Below are 25,870 nucleotides of genomic sequence, written 5' to 3'. Positions count from 1 at the left end.
TAAGCTTCATGATCTCCTTCCCCAAAGGCCTGAAAAAAAAAAACCTAATGAAAAGGGTATTATAATTTTAATTGAAGTGCCAATAGCCCCTTTTTATCTTTAGTCTCTCTTGATGATAGATAATGTTGGTGGAATCTCTAAAGTACAGAAGACAACTTAATTGGATAATTTTTCTTGTCTTTTTTTTTGTTAACAAAACTTTTTTCCAAAGAAATATTGAATGGCATCTATATTTTCTACACTTCCCTTTCCTCAAACCCAATCAAGTTAAACTCCTAAGGGTGAGTTACCCTTAGCTTTTATGAAGGACTCTGGTTTTGAGAGTTGTTGACCTCGGAAAGGAATTGGAGGCTTTGGAATCTTCTTTTTAGAAGTTTTCCAAAAACAGGAGAGAAACTAGTTTTCATGGAGGAAATTGGACTGGACAGATTATGGAGATAATCTTTTGGTCTTGTCTTTATTTTAAAATCTACCTACGTTGTTGTAAGTTAGTGCCTTAACAGAATTGACTTATGGGAACCAGAAATTGCTGCTATGCACATAATTTCTCCTAGATGTTTATGACTGTCCTTTCAGACTCTTGAAATAGGCTTTGGTCACTGGACTGGGTCATCTGGCCCACTGCCTGGTTTATGACTTTGTGACGCTGACTGCATTTGAGCACCCTGGATTTCTTTGCTCCTCAGTGTGGCAAATGTAGAAAACCGTGTTCAAAGAAATAATCCAGGTGATAAGTGACTCTAAATTTAGAAAATGCTTCCCTTCCACGTAAGAGAATACAATTTGTTTCTTCTTCCCACACAAACTAGAACTGCCCAGAAGAAAACACGTGACCCTCCCACTTGCAGCTGTCAGGGCTTCCAAGTGAAACTTGTGTGTGATGAATAATTTTGCAACACCTCACAATCACATGTCTGAATGTCTGTTGAGGCCGAAAACTGCCACTCCATTTGAGGGTGATGTGACTATAGGCTAACATGGAGACAGAGACTTGTCAACCTTCCCCAGTTCTTCTGGACAGAGTCAACCACACTCTCTTCTAGGGGACAGCAGAAAACTCACCCAGGTCCCCTGCCTTCATCCCTCACTCAGTGGGCTTCTGGATGGAGGGTTTCCCTGGAGCTCCCCGGAAACAGAAGTGTAGAGATTATCCAGGAGTTCTTTGAGGAGTCAAACAACGAGAGCCGGTGCCCTTCTAGGAGAACACCCATTAATTTTTATTTTTGAGTCGGAAATGATGCTAGAGATTATCCAGATCAGGGTTTCCAAAGTGGAGTTTGCACGATAAACCACTGGGGTGTGGGGAGAAAATACTAGAAACTGTTCATTTTTAATATCCCAGAAATAAGAAAAATTAAATTTTATATATGAATTGACATTTGTACCCTCCCTTGTTCTTTAGGTCAGAAGGCCCTGTGTTCTGAGGGAGAAGTAGGTTTCCCTCCACAAGCTGGGGTTGACTCTGGCCCCCTCCCTTTTCTATAGCATGTTGCATTGTATTTGCATGTGTCCAGTTAAGTGAATTTGCAGAATATTAATTAGTTTCAGTTAAACTAGTTCTCAGCCAAGGGAAAAGAAAAACAGAAAAAAAAGAGAAGTAGCTTAAAAAGATTCTTGCAGAAACAAAAACAAAATGTGGCTTGAAAATACCACTTATATGCAAGCAAACACAAGGGAACGTGTGAAAATGAAGGAGTTGACACTTGATTCTAGGACAAGCTCTTTGTTAGTCAACTTATGAGTTAAGAACAATATCAATACAATCAGTTCTGATGAGAAGTTAGCCCCCGAATCTCAAAGCTATCAAGATGACTAACTGAAATAAGTATTTACATCTACTGTCATGAAGGAAGTGGATTCTTTGCCTTGAGAAATTTCCTAAGGAAAATAATGAAGGTACCATGATTTTAAAAATATGGAGAATAAGCTCTGTAATTTTTTTAATCCAATGTTTAAATTTACCTACTAAACTTTATAAAATTTCACTGATCTAAAGAGTGTTTTGAAGCCTCGTGAAGTTCCCAACTTGTGTGAAAAAGACATATCTTGTGTTAAAAAGCTACATATCTTTAGGAAACACGTGTTCTTTCACCAAATACAAGGCCAGATAAGATAATAATGTTGAAAGCTATCTATCTAAAATGAGTTTCTTTGTCAGAAAATGCTGTTGAAAATATTATTGAAGATATTACTGCAATCTTGAAGAAACAAATACTGTATTAAAACAACTCATGGAGAGCAAAAGACTTGTGTGACATTTGTAAGTTGTTGGCTCTAACCTATTGTATTTGTTCATATCTGTTTCCCTGATGAAATACACTGAGTGCTTCTTTTTGGTGAGCCACTAGTGAATGAGATTCATTCACAGTGTTTATGAATGTGTTTTAGGGGAAAAAAAACTGAGCAGTGTTTCCTCGTAAGAAGCATCTGTTTCCTAGAGAAGGATTCTAGGGTAAGGTTAGAAGAGATAAATTCATTTCACTGCATCATTATTCATAAACAAGGTAGTGCCGTCCAGATGTTGAAACCAGAGGTACACAAAATGCTGCAAGATGTTATTTTGTAGTTAATTTTATAAAAACAGACCTTTAATACAAGTATACAGCATAGTAGAAGCCATACAATATTTTGTATTAAGTTGAGAAGGGACCATGAAAATCTTTTGTACCTCACCGAGGTTTGCTGTTTATGTTGTTGAAAATGACTGAATTCAGAGTTGTCAGACTTACAGATGAGTTATGTTCATTTTTCTTTGTGCAAAAGAAAAGGGTTCCAAATTCGTTAACTATTTCTATGATAGCAAGCAACTTCAGTAGCGTGCTACCTAGAGGTCATTTAAAAAGAAGGAAGCATGATTAATTTGTCCTTTCAAGATAAAGTTGTCATTTTAAGAATAAGTAAGAAAATAACTGAATTTTAAAGAAACTCTTGAAATAAAACATTGTGAAAAAGTATTTGGAAATGTTTACATTATAAGTGATTTCATTGCTTAAAACTGTGACAGCCATTAAGACCAAGCTATATGAAATAAATTGAACTTAGAACTAGACCTTCAAATTAACATATCACAAATTAAATCTAGATTTTCAAACCTGAAGCATTCAATCACATTACTCTTAATAAAAATAATGAATATTTAGTAAGATAAAAGGGGTTTGTATTCTTAGATGTATTTAAAGAAAATGAATATTTAAAGTATTGTTTATTTTGTATTTATCTTATGCTTCTGTCATTCTGATGTTTGTTTTGTCATGTACCTGATATAGGACCTGTGTGCATACCTAGGACATGAGCATGACATGCATCTTCAAAAACTTTTTAGTGTTGTGATTCAGGATCCAATAACTTTGGAGACTGCTGCCAAAGATGTTTAAACTTTACCGGGGGGCGGGAGGAGGGAAGGGAACAGTCAGATTCTCTGAAATAATAAGATATGTACCCTCTTCTCAGAAAAATTAGGCACACATTCCACCAAATAAAATTTGCCCAGAATTTTCCAACGATCACAAGCCCACTGGTAGTGGTTGTCGTGGACTCCATGAACTCCCCTGGAAGAGGATGCGAATGCCCTAAGGAGTTATAGGACATATCCAGGGTCACACGGTGACATAATCTGTGACATAATCTGACCTTTCCATCAGGACTTCCTGAGCGTACGTCGTACTAGGCTTTGGTTTGGTTTCTGAGGATGCAAACAGGGGGATGGAACTCTATCTGGACTCCCAAGGAGTTCACAAGCTCACTGGGGACTCCAGTGAGTGACACATAACCACAGCACGATTTATGTGTAAGTGAAACTTGTTTTTTTGACCGGCATTAAATGACACTGTCTGTGTGAGGGATTATGCTGAACCCCACTGGAAATGCAAAGTGGGTAAGGCCATCCTTGTAGAGAATCGAGTCCCAGTTTCTTCACCTTCCAGTGCTTTTTCTGATGCTCCTTGTATGGTGCTGAACCTCAGGGTGCTCCTCACTGGGGTTTGCAGCTGTGTTTCCTTCATGCGCTGAATGTTGATGTACAAGTAAAGGCGGGTGAGGCAGGGGATCATATCCCTTTTCCTATTTCTAAGCAGCCCAGAGCACTCTCTTTGGGTTTCTGTGCGCTGACATGCACTTTGCCTGTGGACTAGAGAACTGAACTCTTAGATAAATTGGCAAATGGAAGAAAACAGGGAGTAATAAAGGAGGTATGGAATTTTATAAGCTTCATGATCTCCTTCCCCAAAGGCCTGAATCGATGTAATGAGGTAGTAGAACAAATTCCTGCCGAGTCTGAATTTATTCCTATAAAAAAAGGGGCTGATATGAATAAAGTAAATGTAAATTTTTTTTTCTGCCTAGGTCATTAGTTGGTAATATTCTTGAAGGTGATATAGTTTTTATTACAAATATTGGGCTCTGTGTCGGAGCTAAAAATAAACAGAGCAGCACAGGGAAATAGGCAAGCATTATTGATCTGTGTCAGGGCCATTTCCACTTTCATGTTTACAAAAGGCACAGCCCAGTTCTGCAAACCTATTTATAGAGTGCAGCTCGTTCACTGTTTTATATAGATGATAAGAACAAGGTGAATTGTCAGGGAAATTTTGGGTTCTATTAGGAGATAGGACTAGAAGGGATCTCCTTCGGAATTAATGAAGAAGGCTCATCCATTATGTTCCTGTGGAACAAAGAAAAGTGCCATGGCTGCTTTGCCACGTGCCTGCGTGCCTCCTCCAGTTGGGGTTCACCCCGCCAGCTGCCCCAGCCTCCCTCAGCTGCCCCCCTGCCCTGGGAGCAGGAACAAACAGGGCGCCTCCCATAACCCCCCTGCCCTTCAGTCCGTCTGGAGTTCTAGTTCCCCGTTGGTGTTGATGTGTTTGTGTGCACGTGTGTGTGCGCACGCATGCACACCTGTGTGGGAACGGGATGTTTTTGTGGGATCCTCTTTTGGCATTTGGTTCTCCACTCATTTTTTTGTAAATTTTTGTCATTTTTCTTTCTCTGCACTCATTTCCTACCAGAGTTCTTCACTCCTCTGATACCCCCAAACTCTTACTATTTTTCTTGTTTCCTCACCATCCCACTCACCAAGCTTCCATGCTGGGATTTCCTTCTTTTTTCTTTTTTTTTTTACACCTGTCGGTTCAGTTCAGCAGGCATTTAGTGAGTGCTGGGCACCTGCGAGGTGCTTGGGCTAAAGAGAAATAAGGCAGAATCTCCATCCTCAAGTTGCTCCATGCGATGGGACTTGCAGCCTGTGCTCTGCCGTCTTCTCTCTACTCTAGTTATTGGTCACTCCCTCCAGGCAGAGTTTCCTGGCAGCATTGTGGGAATAGCTAAGCATTGGTTCATTAGAATTAATTTTGTCTTAAACCCCCAGTAACGTCTGATTTATGAAAGGAACTGGGCTTATATGAGTAGCAAGGGGCTGTCTCATCCTGAAATGTGATAAGAGAAGGGGTTGGATTCTGTTTGTGTTAACAATGCCAAAGGGATGCTAATGGGCCTGACCACCTCCTAAACACTCTGCAGTGATGTTGTTTCACCTGAGACAGGGTGTCCAGGCTCTGGGAAATGGCTGTTGACCATTTAAACTCTCGTGTCCTGGTCTTAGTGCCAGTGCAGCACTGGAAGGCCAAAATAACTAATCGCTTTAAAATTGGTACAGAAAGTGGACAAACCAACCAACTGTGACTGTGTATGGTAACCATTGACTTCAGTTTGGGGCTGGTACAATTGTTTTCCATCATCTCTGGGCCCATCTCTTCCCTTTAGGACTTTTTTATACTTGTAAGTTTCTCTGCCCTTCGAAATACATCAGTTTATTTTCAATGAAAGAGACACCAAGAACAGTGACAGGCAGTACATCTTTCATAGTCACAAAACTATGCCGGTTGTATCGACTTAAAATGAGAGGTGGGGAAGAAACTTGAAAACCAATACGCATTTTAAATATAACCCGCATCTCTATTGCTCAGTCTTCTGATAATCACCAGACAGATGGTATCAGGGCTGAGATAATGTGAGACCTTTTCCCGTCAAAGCCTTGCTGTGTGGATGGAATTCTTAACTGGTTTCGTCACTTGTGATAGGGTCGACATCTTTCTGGTAGCTGGGTATCGTTGGTTTCCCAGCTTCATTCTTTAAATCCTTTTGTGCCATGTCATTCTTCACTATGTCGACTCAGTTCATCCTTGGTCTTTCTCTGTTTCTCATTCCATATCCTCTGGAATGTGTCACTATGTGTAGTGTCCATTCTGTAGTGTGTCTCTAAGTGGCATGCATCCAAATGACTACAGCTGTCTTCCTTGAGCCTTATATAAAATAATTCAGTCTTGCCTTTTCAAAGAGGAGTGATGCTATGAGGTCACTGACACTGCCAAGTCCAAGTTATTCCTCATCCTCCTTCATGTTATATCACTTCCCAGCGTTCTAGGCCTAATGAAGGTTGCTGAGACCTAATTCACCTTGACTTACTTGTGTGCTGTGGGGACGCTGATCACTGGCTGTTACATGGAGAACAGATTGTACCTGGACAAAAGTGGAAGCAAGGCAACCAATTAGGGGGTTACTGCAGTAATTCAGGTGAGATATGATGGCTTGGGTAAGGTGATAGCCGTGGGGATGCAAAGAAATGTATAATTTCAAAGTGTCAGAACAAACAGGACTTGATAATGAATTGACTATGTGGGATAAGGAATGGAGTGGAAACATGACGCCTCCTAGGTTTGGGGGACTGGGAGGTTAATGAGGGAGGTATGCTACAGAGGAGGGCAGTAGAAATAGCACAAATAAAGCTGGCTAAATGATGTTAAGGATCTCTTTCAATCACTAGTGAGAATTTGAATTAAGATCATTCACATTAAAATATATGTAGTAGTCCTGTGAAAACTATAACGTTTAGAATGACTAAGGCATTGTTATTATATTGCTTTGGTTCCCTAATACACATGCTTCGGTGGAGTGAGCTGATGTCTCCTCAGTGTGGTGCATTAGCAGTAGGTAAGCTCTTGGAGGGTGAGGGCGGTGCCTATTTGCTGTACCTTCAACACTTACCAGCCTTACAATAATAGGCATTTGGTATGTTTGTTGAACAGATAAGTTAGATCGTATATTTGATGTACAGAGAAGTTGACCGTCTAGAAACAAATTGCATGTTTTGAAAATACATCTCTCCTGGAGGGGTTCCTGCCCTCTTGAAGTGGCCAGGTGCCAGAGTACCAGGGACTGAATCAGCTCGGAGACATTACTGCAAGGTGACTGGACGGGCAGAAGCTGTGATGGCGGTGAGGCAGATTTATGCCTGGGAATAGAACAGTGAGGGTCACATCTGAAAGTCAGCGACAGAGGAGCCTGTAAGAAGCCTGGAGCTTGAAGGCCCAGGATCCAGGTCAAGTCACCCAGGACTTAGCCCTGTAAATAGACTCCATGTCCCCAAGGTGCAGGCTGACCAGGAGGCTGACACTAATGGGCTCAATTGAAAGCTGGCCTGGGTATAAGTGCCATAAAAATGGGCATTGTATAAGGAAAAAAAAAGTCTGCCATCTGGAAAAAGAAAGAAAATGGGCTCATTTTCTGCATCATCTCCATTAGATAAAAACGTATCCTTATTGGCAATATTTTATGTGTTTGCCCCAACTGAGACCTCTAGCTCACAGACCCGCCAGTATTATAGGATCAATATAAAAATTTCTGTTGTTTTGCTGACTTAGATATTCACTGAGGGATTATTTGGGAGACAGACCTGAAAAGCAATTATGTGGAAAATTCAATAGGCTAGTTCTCCTTGAGAAGTGTTACTGAGAGGGAACTTTCTGGAAGCCTCTCTCTGGTTTTTGCCATGTATACTTACTTTCCTTCTGGTGCCCTGTGGCATGTGGTAATATATCTTCTAGTTCTTAGTTTTTTCACTTTAGTCCATCACTTTGGGGCCCCTATAGGTAATATCCACAAATATTTTAGAGTTTGTTCTTTTAACCACAAATCTTTATAGCTTTTCAATTTGTTTTGGCATAGCCTGGGAATTGGCAAGGAGGGAGTGATGCAGGGGAACAAATGAGACTTTTGTGTAAACGATGGCTTTTCTCAGGTGGATAGTCACAGAATTGCCTGTGAGTTGTCCTCCTGGCATGGATTTTAAAGCATCTGTGAGTCTCCCCTTTCCCCATCCTGTTCTTAACCTTCTCCCACCTCATCTCCACACCTGTTCTCCCCCGTGTGAGAAAGTACATTTGTGGCCATCTGCACCTGATGGCTTCCGTGTGTGGCCTCAGCTATGGAATGCTGAGTGTTTGCACTGGGTTTGCTGAGAGCCAAGTCAAGAATCAAGCGTGTTGGTATGTGCCCCAGTGCCCATCCTGTGTGGCTGCTCTGGTTTCACCCCGATCCAAGCTGGAGCACATTCTCCAAGGTGAGAAAAGCCATGGAGTGGCTTGAAAAAGGAGCAGGAACTTTATGCATTATTCTTAGCCACGAGGGCAGAACTCTGGTCTGCTGTCAGTCAGCACTTTCTGTTGGTGATCAGCAGCCAGGCCTGGGTGACTCCTGGCTCCCTGGCTGCCACATGGGCCACTTGCAAGCTGCTGCTTCTGCACTGCCACGGTTCCCCCTCCCCCTTGCACATGAAGTTTCCTCATTTACTTTGTGACCGACACAAAATAAAATGAAAAAAATCCACCTAGACCTAAGACTCCCCGTGTATTGTTTCCCACCATTGAAGAGATTATTGTATGATCCTAACCAGGAGAGTTTTGAGAAGTAGAGTATTATTTTTTTCTCTTAATATTTTCTCAGTTGTTCTTAGATTACCAATAGCCTCCAATGGGTTTCTGTCATAACAGTGCTTCACTATTTTTTCCTAGTAATAAACAATCAGCCAATTATTGATTATGATTATTTTCTAAAATAACTGGCCGTGTTCCTTTGTTATATTGATACTATAACACAAATGGTTAATTCCCCCAGAATAGTAGCTGGCAAGCCTAGGTTGACCAGATATACTAGATAGACACAGACAATTATTGCTGATCTAACATAATTGAGAGAGAGAGAGAGAGAGAGAGAGAGAGAGAGAGAGAGAGAGAGAGAGAGAAAGAGGTGAAAAAAGGATAATCTTACCCAAAAAAATAAGGTATCCAGTCATCTTGGGTAAACTGGTATTTAGAAAAATAAACCAATAGCTTATTCTACTGTTGCTATTAGAAACAGGATCTGAATCTATAGGAAAGACTGCCCTGAGGCCCCTGGCCTTTTCACATTGGGTACCAGTGATGGCGAGAGAGAGCAGGCCTATTGATTAGGGAGGGGAGTCTCCTCTGACTCCGATCCCACACTTGCAAAAAGAGGACAGTGTTTTCTCAAGTAGATTCTTAGGATAGAGCACTAAGCAAATACATTGATAAAGAAAAACGCCTTAAAAGGGAGGCTGGCTGCTCTAATCAAATATTATTCAAATAATATTTTGAATATTATGTGGCGAAGCTTTCTACCTCTGACAAAGAAAAGGAGACCAAAATTTGTTTTAAAGTGCATGTGTAGGGCCAGCCGAGTGGCTCAGTTGGTTAAGAGCTTGTGCAAGAGTGCGAGCTCTGAGCAACAGTGGTTTGATGCCCGGCCCGAGCTGAGCTGCCGCTGAGCTGCCAACAGGTAGCAGGATGGGTCAGCTAAAAATAAAATAAAATAAAAAATAAAGTGCATGTGTACACACTCAGGCATGCATGTGGTGCAGGTAGTGGAGGGGTCCTTGGTGTGTTCTCATTATTGAGTCTAGTTCATGGTTCTTGGTCCACATCGCTTTTGTTTTCAACGTCTTGGGTGGAAAGGTATCCCCTTTGTGACTGAGAGGGGTTAGAATTTTCATATTTGGGAATTCTTCCTTGCTTCCAGTACTAATTGGTCCTGAAACAGAATTGAGAAAAGGCCAATGTCTATTTGTCAAGTGAAGGGCTCACCATATTGTTTTCTCATTCTGTTTTTTCATTTTTTCATGCCCTTTCTGTGCTTGTGCTGCACCAGTCCAAGCCCTAACGCTCGCCCCCACCAGGAAGTCTTCTCTGCCTGGCTTTCCCACATGTTCACATCATGTCTGCTGTCTTTCTCTTTGTCTTAGCTTGCCATTGCACTCTGTTGTTAAGTTAGCTCTTCAAGGATTGGGACAATAGATATCCAGTCACCATTTATTAAATTAAACTGTTTAATAGTTGTTAAATTAAACTTCCAAATTAAATTAACTAAACCTATTGTCCCTTTTACAACATTAGCTACTGGTCCTCACAGTAAGTTTTACGTCAGCCCCCGGAAGTATTATAAGTATTCTTTAGTACTTTATGTGATGATGATCATCATCATATGCACAAGTGGTAAAATAAACTCAGTTACAGAAGGGTATAAATTGAAAAGTAAATCAGTCTCTTACCCTTCATTTCTACTCCCCAGATGTAACCAGTGTTAATAATTTTTATGTATTCTTCTAGAAGTTGGTGTCCATATGCAAACATAAATGGGAACCTATTGTACATACCCTGCTGCATGATTTTTAAATAATTTTAAGTAATTTATCTTAAAGATCTTTCTATTCACATTGTATTTTTTTTTCCTTACCGGCCCTATATAGTATCCCATTGTGTAAATAATCAACTATTGATTTAAGCAGTTACCTGTTGATGAATATTTAGATGATTTCCATTTTCTTATTGGTAATGATAATGCTGCACTAAAGGTTCTCTCACCTGCATTCATGTTTTGCTAATGCCACTTCCCAAAGGGACTAAACATCCTGGACCCATACCCGCTGGAGAGTAGCAAGTGCCCTTACAGCCTGCCTCCTGTGTGCTCTCTTCTCCCTTGCCTGTTGTTTTTTTCTGAATTTGACTCTTCATAATCCCTGCAGGAGTGTTAAATATGTGAAGCCTTAGTGTTTGAGAGAATGGGGAGCACTGAGACTCTTTACAGAATTGGAGTGGCCTGAGGCCCGAAGACAATGAAATTCAGAAAAGAAAATAAAATACCCATGGTTTGCAAGCTCCAGGATACCAGCTGATAACTGATTTAAACAGATGTGCACTTGCAAGGCCCTTTATGCAAAGTAGCTCTTCAGCCACAAATGGTTGCTGTCCCACAGCTTCATGCTTCAAGGACCCAGCTTAAATTCCACCTTTCCAGATCATTCGTTTCCCCTCCCCCTTGCTGCTTTCCCACTGTATGTATGCCTCGTTTACCGCACATCACACGTTGCCTTCCGTTGGAGGGATTTGAGTAGCGGTAGAAGGCTGCCGAAAGCGGGGACCTTTGAGTTTCTCATTCTGTCTTCCCTTAGCATTATTCCCATAGAGTGCATTCTCAGTAAATGTTTTTGTTGGGAGAAGGATAGTGGGAAATAGAGCCTAGTGTCAAATCACAGCCATTCAAAATGGAGACAGTATATTATAGTCATTGCATCCAGTGGAAAATTAAACAACCTTTGAATGTCCAGGATGTGAACGTTTTTCTTGCAAGAATAATTCTGTACAAGTAATCTATAAAAATGTCACTGAATTAAGGAAGTTCCTTTTCCCTGTGTTATGTCCAGTTGGAGTAATAAAGATTAATTTGCTTCCTCGTAGAAAACAAAACAATACACACGGCAGACTTGAGTTCTCAGTCTAAAATAATTTGACTCCAACGATTGTGAAAACAGTGACACACAGGCAGTTGGAACTCTCACCAAAGCAAGGTAGGAACACATGCAGCACCCTGCAAAATAAACAGCACCTTAATGTCAGATTGTCGGAAGTACAGGCTTGAAAACATCCTAAACGAGGAACCCCACGCGGTAGTATGCTGGCATGTCAGTACTATTGATTTGCTTATTAGTGCTTTATTTAAACTATGTGCCCAAGAGTAACTGACTGCCTGGCTTCTGAGTGCTATCAGACCCAGCTTGGGACAAGGCCTCCAGGTCCTGATGTAGGGGGAAAGTAACCAGCTGTTTTGAAGTCTGCCTTTTTTGACCATTGCACATTTTATGCTGAGATTTTGTACTCAAGTTGCGTTTATTGAGGTATAACTTACATAGCATAAAATTCACCTTTTTTCAGTGTACACCACTGTGCATTTTAACAAATGCATAAAGTTGTGTAACTACCAGCACAATCAAAATGTTGAACAGTGCCATCACCTCCAAAATTCTCTCATGCCCTTGAAAGTCAACTCTTCCTTCCACCCCCAGCCCCTGGCCACTACTGACCTGTTTTCTGACCTTACAGTTTTGCCTTTCCAGGATGTTATATAAGTGGAATCATATGGAACGTACCCTTTTGAGTCTGGTTTCTTTCACAGAGCATAATGCATTTGAGATCCGTCCATTTTGTTGCGTAGATCAGTAGTTAGTTCCTTTTTATTGCTGAGTAGTATTCCATTATATGATGTACTACAGTTTACGTCTTCACCAGTTGAAGCACATTTGGGTTGTTTCCAGGTTTGTGTCATTATATATAAAGTCACTATAAGCATTCACATACCATTTTTTGTGTGAACATGTTTTTATTTTTCTTACATAAATATTTAAGCATGGGATTGCTGGGGTGTATGACAGGTGTATGTTTAGTTCTTAGCTGAAACTGCTGAATCATTTTTCAAAGTGGCGGTTCTATTTTGCATTCCTATAATACACATTGAGAAAGGTCTAAGATTGAGGTCACATTTACACCACTTTAGATCATTTCAGGCTGTGGGCGCATTGAGAGGAAAGGAAAGGATGGAGTAGAGATGCACACCCCACCTCAATAGGTTATGTTCTTTGTTTATATGTAGAACATTGTTTTTTCCTGCCTGAAAATGAGTTAAGTGAGTGTTTGGCTGCTTGGCAAGACCATGCTCTGATATTCAGAGGAGATTAGAGCAGCTTTGTAGATAAGTTCAGAAAATCTACTGCGCCACAAAGTCATTTCCCAGGCCCTTGAGGCAACTATCAGTGTCATGGTGTTGATGGCATCTGATAATTTTAAATATTGGGAACCTGCATAGGGTTCATCTTTTAAGGGTGATATGTCCAAGTTTTATTCAAATTCTCAATTGCCTAATAACAGGTTCCTTTTAGCTCCTCAAATAAATGCTTTCATATTCTGATGATTGGCGATACTTTGCTCAGAAGGCTCTTTATCATGTAGATTCCCTACGGTTGAAACAGTGGAATGTGGATTTGACCCGTACACCCAGTCTTGAACCTCAGCCCTAATTCAGGAGAGATGTACCTGTTAGGCCTTCTGACTATTGCTGAGTCAGCACCTTTGTACTCAACGGAAGATCAGTTGAGAGGCTGTTTGGGTTGGAGGCCTCATCTTCCTCCAGCCTGTTGTGGGTCGTGGTAGTCTGCTGTAGATTCAGCTGGGTATCGAAATCAAGAAGGAAAAAAAAAGATCGGTGACTTGTGGGCCTCTGATGCCCTTTGTAACCTTCAGAGTTCTGTGGTAACTGTATCAACAAGCACCTTGACCAGGAAATTCGGCCAGTAACCTCCAAGAACTGGTTACTCACAGTGTTTAAGTACGAACTAACTGAATGATCGTGACTAAGGAAAACTTTCAACCAAGGACACTAAACTCAATGGGGTTTTTATATTTTACTTACAACTCCACTTTAACAAACTAGACAGGAGATGGGAAAGCAAATGGAAAGTTCTTTTCTGTATGATTTTGCTTCAGGGGAATGGCCATTCACTGCCTGCTTATTGGCCGCAGAGCACGAGCTCCCCTGGCTTCCTTCCCTGAGCACGCGTCCTCAGAGGTGCCTTGGAAGACTTGGCAGCATTGTTAGGGCGGTCTTGTGTTTCGGGCTGATTTAACATTCTTACGGATGCCAATTTGGACGCAGTAGTAAAGACCAATAAATATGATACCTGTGGTATCAAGAGGAAGAAGTTTGTTCTGTTTCCGGCTACAGATTTGACTGCAGGTGTACTTTTTAGAGCTGAGCTATCAAAATGTGAGCCCAGAAGAGAAGCTGGGGCTGTGGGGAGCAGGGCACAATCGCAGGTTTTGATTTTATCTCATACCCTGTGGCACACAGCGGTTTTGTGATGGTTCACTCAGCATTAACTAAACCCACAGGATGGCTTCCCCTTTTATTGTCTGGTAAATTGTTTGCCCAAAGCTGCCTGCATTTCCAGCTCGAGTGAATTGCTCAGCTTCGTATATTTCATGTGGCCTGAAGAAGACCCATTGGCAGGCCTTACACATCAATTCCTAGAGGCAGTAAGCACATGGAAATACCTTTGGGGACGCTTGCTTGCTAGGCATAGGGTGAGTTCACAAAGCTAGACATTTTACCAGGCCAAGAACACATTTGCCAAGGAGAAGAATACAGCAATAATGAATGCAGGGAGAAGAAAATGCAATAATCGAAGTAGTCATGCTGCTAAATTTCATTCTTAATAAGGCAAGTTGCTATTGTTGCAGAATACCACCAAGGATCAGAGCACAGTATGATAGGAAGCTGTTCATAATTATCATTGATGTGCTTTAAGTATTGTTGTTAATATATCCACACTGGTGCTATCAGTAAAACATTCCTTTCCTCTACGTGTGTTACAATTTACGGTTTTCTAAGTAACAATAGTACTGAACACTCCACAAATCTCACTTCCCAGCCAAGGAAAGACGTCAAGACAGATCTGTACATTTTGTCCATTTCTACACTTAAATCTACAGTGACTGGCACTCGTACACTGACAGGATCCAGTGTCTAGGGTGGGAGGACTTACTAAAGTTTTTTGTTTGTTTGTTTGTTTGTTTGTTTGTTTTCCTTTTAATTATTTTTTATTATGAAATACACATTTTTTAGAATTAGTTTCAGCTGTACAACACAGTGCAATAGTTACACTTTTAACCCCTCTAAGTGACAACCCCCCTCCCCCAATCTGCCACCCCACTTCCCCCCCATATCATACATATCTATTACAATTCCCTTGACTCCACTCCCACACTACACTCCATGTCCCATGACTATATATATATATATATATATATATATATATATATAATATATATATATATATATATATATATATATATATATATATATATATATATATATATATATATATATATTCACTTATAGTTGACATACAACATTATACAACATCAGCTTCAGGTGTACAGTGCAGTTACTAAAGTTTTTTTTGTTTTTTTAACTTTCTTTGCTTTCTGACAAAGAACAGTTCAGGAATTTCCAAATTGTCTTGCTGCTTGCGCCTCTAAGTATGCATTTGAATTTGTTCCCCTTTATTCCTATTATTATAGGCTTTTCTCTTCTTCAGTGAAGTGTGTTGATGATGTCAGTGGGAGTTACTTACATTAAAAAAAAATCTCTTTCACCCATGAAAGAATATTTTGGGATTTTTTTTTTCTTTTTCTCCTTTTAAGTTTTTGTGAAAATGATACATGTATAATTAAAAAATAAAATAGCACACAGATGCTCATATCGAGAAGCCCTGCTCCCCTCCCGCGCTCCAGGCCCTTCCCAGAACAGCACGGCTCTTTGGTAATGGGTGCTCACTTGACGTTTAACAATAATTTTACACTGTTTTTTTGATTCATCATGTCAATTGCCTGTTGACTCTTTGCTATTCATTCACTTCCATTACCCTTCTCCCTTCCTAAATTGATGGTTACTTTTAATTATTCTATTGATAACATTTGTACCTTAAAATAATAGTTTTAACCTCTATTTTATGTTCCATCTGTTTATATAGTACATCTTGACTCTCCAGTCAGTTACTTGAAAATATTAATAAACCCTGCGGAAATGCAGCTTGAGGCCTCTTTAAAATTTTCTGAACTGTTTCTTCAGGAGTCAGGTGTCCTGTTTAAATTCCTGGGCTTTTCTCTTTGGGGCTTCAGATTTGTATTTAAATCTAAGTGGTGAACTTTGGTTATCCACTTACATTTAAGAACAAAGGCTGAGTTGATTTTTCTTAATACTTGGTGTGGGTTTTCCCTGCTCTTATGTATGTGGGTCTGATTTCCTGTTCAGTGCTGAATTGGAAGGCTTCATGGGCCATTGATGCTGTGGGGAGCTTGTCTCGTGGTAGTTTCACAGGAGGATCAACACTGAGAAGAGGCTAGATTTTCTTCAGGAGTTTCTGTGGTTGTGGGGGCAGGTGCCTCCAAATGCCGGAAAGGAGGGCTTTATTCTAGGGTGTTGACAGTACTCTAGCCCTCCTGGTTCTTACCAGACAGTTGTTAGTTTTTGTTTTTTTAACCTTTCATTTTGAACTAATTTTAGACTTAGAGAAGTTACAAAAATAATAGTTTCTGTATATCCCTTATCCAATTTCCCCTAATATTAATGTCTTACATATAGTACAATTTCCAGGCAGTTTTAAAATTTCTTTATAAAGAATCCTCAATAGTTTGCCCACCAGTAAAATTTTGGCACCGTGCGTGGACAGAAGGCAGGGAGGGGACGGGGAGGGGAATGAAGGGCGCCCGCACGCCCAGTGCACCTCAGGCAGACTTCAGTGACCCTCTCTTTTTCACCCGCTTTAAAATCCCAGTTTCTGTTGCAGCTGCCCGGTGAGCCTGGATCTTAATGGTACCTTGCCAGGCAACTCACTCCCCACCCTCTCACTTTCCTAAAGTTTTCTCCTATATCTTCTTCTCTGGGAAACCTCAGTTTTTGCTCTTAAAGCCTTCAACTGACTAGATAAGCCCCCATATCTTCCACCCTAATTATGGAGGGTAGTCCCTTTCACTTAAAGTCAAATGATCATAAATGTTAATCACATCTATAAAATACCTCCACAGCAATATCTAAACTAGCGTCTGCCCAAACAACGGCACCATAGCCTACCCAAGTTGCCACATAAAAGTAACCATCATCCACTCTATTCTTTTGGCCATCTTGTCCTTGACCTCCAGAAATGCGTTGAAATCTTTCTTCTTCTCCTGATGTTCCTTCCCCATCATGTGGCCTCACTCTTATGTCCTTCCCCCATTTAGTATCATTTCATTAGATTCTAGGGAGACAAATGCTTGTACTTATTCCACTATCTTCTACTAGTACAAACCAAAGTTTATTTGTTAAAGAGAGCCTGACTGCTCATGCAAGTGCCCCTGCTAAACATTGGCATGTCAGCAGAGGTCAGCGGTCCTACTGAGATTAAGAAGACAAAGTATCACGTGATTCAGCTCAAATGTATTTGCGTTACATATTACTCTAGACAGATTTGCCAGTGTTAATGCTTAGGTACCTATTGCATTGTATTTACTTAGAATTTTTCAAATATTCATTTTATGTAATCTGACCTATCTAAATGAAATTATTTGCCTATTTGTTTGGCTATAAGTCCATTCAACTTTGAAATATTTGAAAATTTTTCAAAATATGAATTCACAACTTTGTAATCTGACCCTTAACTTTCTTATTTTAATTTTTAAAATCATAAGCAAAGCTCTTTCAAGGGCTTATTCACGTCTGTAATTCACAATACCTAGGACAGTGCTTTGTCCAAAGTCAACACTCAAAAATTATTTTTAAATATGTTTACATTTTCCAAAAATTCTTTAGCTTTCTATAATAGCATAATTTAATATGGCACATTAGACATTTCACATGCTTTAATTTCTGATATCTCATTCACTGCTCCAATTCAATGCTGCTTGTGGGGTAGGGAGGTAGCAGGCATTTTTAGTCTCATTTTACAAGTAGGACATTGGGGCTCTGTCTGAAATGGTAAATAATTTGCCAAGGTCATGGACCTTACAGCTTCTGAATCTGCTTGATTCCAGGTCTTCTGACTCCCAATTCTGTCTCTTTATTTTGCATATGTTATAGCATCTGCACATATCCCTGAGGGATATTAGACAATGAGCATATATCCATAAATCCTAGTACCGTTGGGTATGCTAATGATGGACTCACACTCAGGGCGTGTTCTGTGAATGACGTAAACTATCTCTTTCTTTTATAAGAAGGTAAGTTCCCTTGGACAGTCAGTCCAACCCGCTATGCCCTTGCTTGTTCTGTACCCACGGACCAGATAGACTCATGCATGAAACATGCTCCCAAGGCCAGGCGCTCTCCCAGCAAAAGTGTTCACTAATCAGAAACCACCGTGTATTTTCAAAAGCAGAGCCTCCTTACCACCATCGAAAATTCATCCACACAAAAACATCAAATTAAATCTACCGCATCATTCACTACTGGCAAGCAGAACTGCAACCCTTCCCTCCGCCCCATATCTCCCAAGACATATCTTGTCAAAAATCAAGTTGTGATTTAATTAAATGACTAGATGAAAAAGTAACACTATCTCGTTTTTTTAAAAAGGCATTGTTTCAATATGAATACAGGCTCACTTCACAAGTACATATTTTCTTTTTGTTTTAAGAAATACCATGTGTCTTCATTTAATATAAAACACATGTGACAAAAAACCAAGAATAGTCCCCCCAAAGCAAGGCCCCATCATTGCTATGAATTAACTTTCTCTGGCCACCACCTGGAGGGAATAGGGGGACAGTTTCCTTGCCAAACCCTCCCAAAACTTTGGTTTCCTACTTTTTCTTTATTCCTCTTTTTTTTTCAGGGCTGCCTCTGAGACCTCTCCCGACCTCCCAGTCCACACCTTTCCATTGGACTCACCCACACACTGTCAGCCTAAGTGCCTAACTAATCTTTGCTGCAAATCATGTATTATTCAGCCAGGTTCAGGCCGGGGCTCCTATTATTCCACTTAGGTTGCCAAAGGGTTCGAGGATTAAACAAGTCCTTCAAGTACGTGTTTCCTGTTATCACTCCTCTTCCAGAGCACGGGAGCATCCTTTGGGTCTGAGGTTCATAACCTCAAGTCTCCGACTTGGCTGTGGGGACGTGCGAATCCCCAGAAGGGGAGGGTGAAATAACATGAACATAAATGCATTTTCTTGAGGAGTGGCTCTATAGTTTTCCTCAGATCCTAAAGGAGACTGGTGACCCAAGAATGTCTAATAAGCATGGCTGGTTCTCAGAGGCTCTTCACTTCCACCAGCTCCTGTTTGGACTTGGGTTCTGGGCTCTGGCTGATGGGCAGGTCCGGGGGCAGCAGCCTGTTTCCGTCTGGTTCCCCTGTTGTCCTTCCCCAGTCTGCTGGGCTTTGCCTCCTGCACACTTCCTCAGTGTGCTGCCCCTTGGCTGGACCTGAGCTGTGCTTGGCTTTCCCTACTCCTTTCCACACACCCCTGCCTGCCCTGGCATGGAGGTGCTCCTGTCTTATTTATTTCCAGTTTGGTTTATCTGAGAGCTTCTTTCTGAATATAGAGAATCACCAGAAGTTTTCCTCAACCCCATGCCCCTCATCACTGCACCCGGCCATCCAGGAGCCACTGCCTTCCGTAAGGGGTGGCACATTCCCTTTTCAGGGAATCATGTCATTCAGAGGAATGGCAGCATCCCTGTGCCCTGAGGAATCCTGGCATTGTCTTTAGTCCTGCTTGCCAGTAGTGAATGATGCGGTAGATTTAATTTGATGTTTTTGTATGGATGAATTTTCGGTGGTGGTGAGGAGGCTCTGCTTTTGAAAATACACAGTGGTTTCTGATTAGTGAACACTTTTGCTGGGAGAGCGCCTGGCCTTGGGAGCATGTTTCATGCATGAGTCTATCTGGTCCGTGGGTACAGAACAAGCAAGGGCACAGCGGGTTGAACTGACTGTCCAAGGAAACTTACCTTCTTATAAAAGAAAGAGATAGTTTACGTCATTCATAGAACACGCCCTGAGTGTGAGTCCATTGCAAGCATATCCAACAGTACTAGGATTTATGGAAATGTGCTCCTTGTCTAATGTCTCTCAAGGATATGTACAGCATGCTATAACATATGCAAAATAGACAGAATTGGGAGTCAGAAGACCTGGAATCAAGCAGATTCAGAAGCTGTAAGGTCCATGACCTTGGCAAATTATTTACCATTTCAGACACAGCCTAAGTGTCCTCCTCCCAACTTCCTAAAATTGCAGGATCCCACACTAACATTTTATCACATCCCCCATCCTAGTCCTATCAGCTGCAGTTCAGGAGCAGGTGTGTTTTAGCATGTTTCAACCCTGCTTTAATAACATCTCTCTTAGTCTTATGGTAGCAGTTTCTACATTTTCTGGTTAATTTTTAAACGTTAGAATTGGAAAAAAATAGCCAACCTTTATGAAATATGAAAAACAGAAAGGGGGCTGGGCGTTAAGCGATAAGAAAAGAGTAAAGGAACGCAGGTTTCCAGTGCTTTCTTTGGTTTGGGTCTTTGCTTTGATGGAGGCTCCTTCGAAGAGGACACCTTGCCTCCCGGGGCCCCTCTGATTTGCCGCCCGTGAGATGTCTGAGATGAGCAGGGCACAGCTGAAAACAAAGCCGAGGGGCCTGGCTTCTGGGGCCTGGCTTCTCAGCCCTGCGAGCCACAGTGGACTGACCCTCGTCCTAAATCAGGCTGGCCGTGAGGGCGGATCTGAGGCCCACTCAAGTGCTATTCCGGCCAAAGTCAGCTCCCCACGAGGTCTGCATTCTGGGCCCGCTGACACTTCCGATAGCCTTGGCTGATATCCAAAGGAGAGAATTCGAGCCCTGCCATATTTAGATCCCTGCCTTAAGGCAGCTCTGAGCTGCTTCACTGCTCTCTCCGATACACAATCCCAAGCCGAGGAAGTGACTAGGCCGTGGCCTCCCGGACTGGCATGAAAGCCCGGTCACGGGCAGAGACCTAATCCCTGTCCTCAGAGAGGGACGGAGGCAGCACCGGCCTGTCGGGTTGCTTGTCCACCCCTTCCCTCCTGTCCCGAGGCCAACACGCAGAAGGGATCATCTGTCCCTCCATGACTGAAAACTAAGCAGCTCTCCTGGGAAGCAAAGCTGGTTCCCTCCTGGGCCCTGTGGGGGCTGCCGGGCGGCCTGGGCGCCATCCAGCTGCGTGATTCCTCCACGTGTGTCTGAATCCAGGCTGCTGCTGCAGAGGGAAGATAATGAAGGTGTGCCTGGCTGACTCCACAAGGAGCTGTTTTTCACAGTTAAGAATCATCAGCGAGACTTTGTAAAGTATTTTAGAGCCCACTGCTGCCGGGTATCTCGCTTTAATCTATCCAAAGGGCCTGCGGGAGAAGAAAAAAATAGGATTAGTGCTTAGCTGGCTGTGGGAACAGGGCGCCAGGAACAAGCTAAACCCGTGTGTGTACAGTCAGGTTCCCCCTCTCCACACACCTCACTGAGCTCTCCTGACCTCTGACCCCCCCACACACACACACACACACACCACACTGCCTTCATGCACCATGGCACCTTCCCACATTTTAAGGAATGAAAACAGCACAAAATGTGAGGACCCGGTTGTGTACTGTAGTCAGGACTAGTGACTTGTAAGGTCCACAGTACCCTCACCCAGCTGAGTCGTTTTGTCTTTCATCAAAGGAGTCACTGTAATGTGGGGCTTTGGTTGTCACCCAGTCATATTCACAGTGTGACAGAGACAAGTCAGAAGAAGGCGTATGTGTCCCACTCCATCCCCCACTTTCCAAGGGCCTTCTTTGTGCCAGGCATTCTACTTTATACTTCTTGTCTGATTTAATTAGTACTCAGAGCGTTTCCATGAGGAAAGGATATTCAGCCCCTTAGTTACAGATGATAAAACTGAGGGTAGACGGTTAACATGCCCCTTATCACAGCCATCCTCTGGCTGACCAGGGTCGGCACCCAGGTCTTCTGGCACGCGAGCCCTTGCCTGTCCTACCAACACCATGCTACTGGGGCAGCCTGTTAGATGGAGCCTGCCCAGTAGAGTCACCCAGGGACTTGGAAAAGGGGTGAGTCAGAAGCTCTTCCGGTGGGGCGCAGCCACCTAGGGAAGAGCAGTACCCAGAGGACAGCCTGCCTCGGCATCCCAGGGCCCAGCAGGGGTCCGAACAAAACCGCCTGCCCCCCTGCGCTTGCTTCTCTCTCTCCGCCCTGAAGACGGAGTTGTTCACTACCCTTCTTCTGCTTAGGGATCAGCCACGGTTCAGGAAGGACTGGAGCAGAGAGCAGAGCAGGCAGGCTGCAAGCGATGCAGGCGGGGATGTCACTGAGAGTGCAGAGGCGGGCAGGCGGGAGAAGCTGGGGCAGAGCAGGGAGGACCGGCGTCCTGCACAGCGATGCGTGCATTAGACTCGAAGGAGGCAAAATGATTGGGTTTTAATGCTAGTGTGGGCAGAGGTCTTATCATCAACATTAGCAAAAAGGAGTAAATGAACAGGAATATTGTGCTTGGAGAGGGACGATGCTGAGGCCATGCTGTACACGCTGAGTCTGAGGAGTTACAAGAACCGGACATGGAGATTCCTACTGGCGAGGGAAATTTGTGGTGAGAGACAAAGGACGTGCTTTGTCTTTCCCCAAACGCATCAAGATGTGAGGCAAACTTTCTGAAGAGCATGAGAAAGTGAATAACAAGAACAGTGCTGCCCAGGTCCTTTTGGGGCATTCAGATAACGTGTGTGCATGCGCACACGCACACGCACATATATACATATATGTGTACATGTATAACATACATATTATATTATACCATTTATATGAAATGTCCGCAATAGGCAAATGCATGGAGACAGAAAGTAGGTTAATGGTTTCCAGGGGCTGAAGGAGAAAGGAGTAGGGAGTGACTCCTGATGGGTGTGGAATTTCTTTGGGAGGTGATGAATATCTTCTAAAATGATTATAGTGATGTTTTCACAACTCGATGAATATACTAAAGCCCACTTTAAATGGGTGAATTGTATGGCATGTGACTCACATCTCAAGAAAAAATAAGGATGTATATGTACATCCTGCTCAAATTGTCATTATTTACTTGACTGAAAATAAAACCCCAACCAAAAATGAATTCCAAATTATGTCCAACCTTTAACTCGCATATACGTGGGCACTTTGGCTCCTTAGGTAGAGACCACACACCTCTTTATTCAGCTCCCCTTTACAGTTTACCTTAGCTGTCCATGCAAGAAACACAAACCTGTGAATTAGGAGAGGGAGGAGCAATTTAAGAATAATTCGATTCTCTATTTAAAGAACCGCATTTATTTGCAGGAGAGAAAAAGTCCTTGATCCTTTGCTGTCTTGTTTGTTCACTGTGAGCACCATTCGTAATTGGCCTTTGTTTAACATATAGGCTCTTATATATTTAGGGATTTTAAAAGTGTGATAGAAAAGAAAGTATTGAACACAGGTTCTTTCTTTGGGATTTGCACTAAAATATGAATTTGACCTCGGTCCACAATTTTTAAACCTGAAAAGTACAAATGTTTGGACAGCGATCATCGAGTTGTCCTTATAGCATGTTGGAAGTGGGTATTGAAAAACCTGAGGTAACCCGAAACCTAGAAAGGCACAGCCTATCAAGTTGACAAGAAAGGAAAGGAAAGGGTTAACAAAAGTAGAAAGTGCTATTTGGAGACAGACTTAAGTATTTCATGAAAAGCCTTGAGAATACTTCAGCGTATGGATTCTAACTACCATAGTAGTCAAGTAATGTGTCCTCCTTATAAAATTAAAATGAGCATGCCTGGTAACCAGTGAAGAACTCAGGTCACTCCAAATGTAATATTTGTTATTGTCCACACTTTAGGACTATGTTACTGTTGGTTTAGCTCTCTGATGTGACATTTTCTTTTGTCGTTGTTGAAAGAAAAAAGGTTGGAAAATACTCAATATGCTGGAGTGGTAGGAGGAAAATTAAGGGCAAGCACAGACAGAGATTTCTCCACTCATTCACTTATACAACAACTTCAGTTAGAAGAGTACACAGTGTTTTTAGCCTTATTTCCCAAGCCTTGCAAAGTACATTAATATTCTGCACCCATTTCACTAATGTGTTTAAAGAAAAGAAGGCTCAAGGAAGTTCTTTCCAAATACCATGCGTAGATCTGGAGCGGGAACTAATTCTTAAAGGTCTTGAGTTTCGTCTTCTAAGTTCGGCTGTTGCATGGCTTCCTCCATCAAAGCCTCAGAGGCTGTGCCATCCAGGAAGCAAGCGGAGGCCCCCGTTGCTCCAGTGCCCGAGTAGTTGATCCCCAAATGGATCCAGATTTATTCGGGGGTTTGCGTAGCCTTGCTTGACAGAGTAAAAGGCGAAGTAGGGTCCCCTTATTAGGAGAGGGTCCATTCTTCTGAGAAGCTTTTCTCCCTCTCTGAACAGCGACTATCCAAACTCGTAGTGCTGGAAGCAAGCAGTCGTTCGTTCACTGCCGGAGATGATTTGCTGCCCTGCAGAAGCACACGCATTGCAAGAAGACATGCGGCAGGGTGTGGATTTTTCTGCTGATGCAGCAGAGCACTGCATGCTAACAACCAGCCTGAAGAATGCTGAAGTCATGTGTCAGTGCACACAAGAACAATTCTTAGTGCCCCACGAAGCTTCACTGGTAGCTTAAGGGAGACAGTCACACAGAACTGTTACCACCTGTTCTTGATTTTCAGTTTTGGGCCATGGAGAGCTTATTTCAAATCCACTGATAGTCGAAAAGCAGTTTTAGCCTCTATCAACCGCTTCCCTCACCAAACCTTTCAGTAAAGATGCTGACAAGCAGCAAAACTGAAAACATGAAGTTCACCTGCCCTCTGTACGCGTCATCTGCCTGACTGGGCCAGAAGACAAGTGTGATGTTTCCCAAACAAAAATTGAGTTTGCAGCCTGGTAGTCCATAGGCCCACCCAGCCATCGAGGATGTGTTTTATTTGGCTTGGACTGTGTTTTTAAAAATATTTGAATGTTTTGTTAGGAAATTCCACATAAAATCTACATTTCTGGTTTCTCTTAAAATTCTGAAGATCTGGTCATCCTGGGCCCACATTCTCAAGCGATAATGATGTGGTGAGGCCAAGGGGCAGCTCTGCCCTCAGACTGGATGGGACTCACTTCCTGGTTGCCCCAATTCCCACCCAGACCTGTTGTATCGCTTCCATTACCTATTAGTTCCTGTGGGCATTGGGTTTGGGACCCCCGACAAGATAAGGAGCCCAGAAGAGGGAAGATTTTGCTTTTCTTGCAAATGTCTGTGGTGACTCAGTCCCTGCCGGTGTGAAATTTGATCCACCGATGAACAAGATTAGTATATACATGCCAGAGCCCTGACTGTGCAACCAGGTGAAATGAGTGCAATTTAGGAGACTGGATTTCACTTCCATGACTCATGAGGAAGGAAGACTATTTCAAACAAAATGGGGAATGTATAAGGAAAAGCACACTTAAACGGAAGACAGGTAACCTGAGCTTCTGATGCAATTCCCCTACCCCCATGCTGATACCGCAGTTTCCTTACCTACATGATGGCAGTGTTAGTAACCGCCACCTGTCATCTCATCCAGCATTCGTTCATTTGACATCATTTATAGAGTCGTTAACATCCAGGGTTTAGAGTCGTACAAACATGAATCGGCACGTAGGACTTCATTTTCCTCCTCTGTAAAATACGGATCATAATATAATAATAAACACCTCCGTGTCTTCTGTACTCTATATATACTCAATCACTATGAGCTTTTATTTATTCATTTTTTAAGTACCAAATGTTTGCCAAGCGTTGTGCTAGGCCTTGGAAATAGGAGCGTTTTTTAGCGGAGTTTCACATCGGGCTTCTAAATCGGAGGTCCTGACATTGAGTGGACCATCCCATTGATATTTGAATTAGAAAAACGTACACCCACAATAGTTTTCATAACATTCCAGGAATTTGGGAGCCCCTGAAGCCCATCCATGGGGCCTGCTCCATTAGGTCCTCCCTGGGTTGGCCACACAGGATGTGGAAGCGGAGCTTCCAGAAGAGGGAGTTCCAGAAGAGGGAGCTGCACACAGGCGCAGTCAGGGCAGAGTTGTGAGGGCAAGGGGCTAAGGTGCCCAGAGGTGAAGGGGGCGCCAAGGGGAA

At 42.4% G+C, this 25,870-nt stretch overlaps 1 protein-coding gene and 1 long non-coding RNA gene across 5 annotated transcripts in view; one reads left to right on the top strand and one right to left on the bottom strand.

Moving 5' to 3' along the window:
• Positions 1-25,870, top strand: part of MARCHF3 (membrane associated ring-CH-type finger 3) — a 172,384-nt gene that overhangs the window by 37,001 nt on the left and 109,513 nt on the right. The gene's annotated exons all lie outside the window — the stretch shown is intronic.
• Positions 20,657-25,870, bottom strand: part of LOC109379082 (uncharacterized) — a 13,028-nt gene continuing 7,814 nt past the window's right edge. Inside the window, exons 2-3 of the long non-coding RNA XR_002123107.1 lie at positions 25,268-25,408; positions 20,657-21,070 (exon numbers count right to left, since the gene is read on the bottom strand). This is a non-coding gene — a long non-coding RNA (uncharacterized LOC109379082). The remainder of the gene's footprint in view (positions 21,071-25,267; positions 25,409-25,870) is intronic.

Source organism: Hipposideros armiger, unplaced genomic scaffold (assembly GCF_001890085.2).
Source record: "Hipposideros armiger isolate ML-2016 unplaced genomic scaffold, ASM189008v1 scaffold_21, whole genome shotgun sequence".
In the NCBI taxonomy this organism is placed as follows: Eukaryota; Metazoa; Chordata; class Mammalia; order Chiroptera; family Hipposideridae; genus Hipposideros; species Hipposideros armiger.
This window is presented reverse-complemented; position numbering and strand designations above follow the sequence as displayed.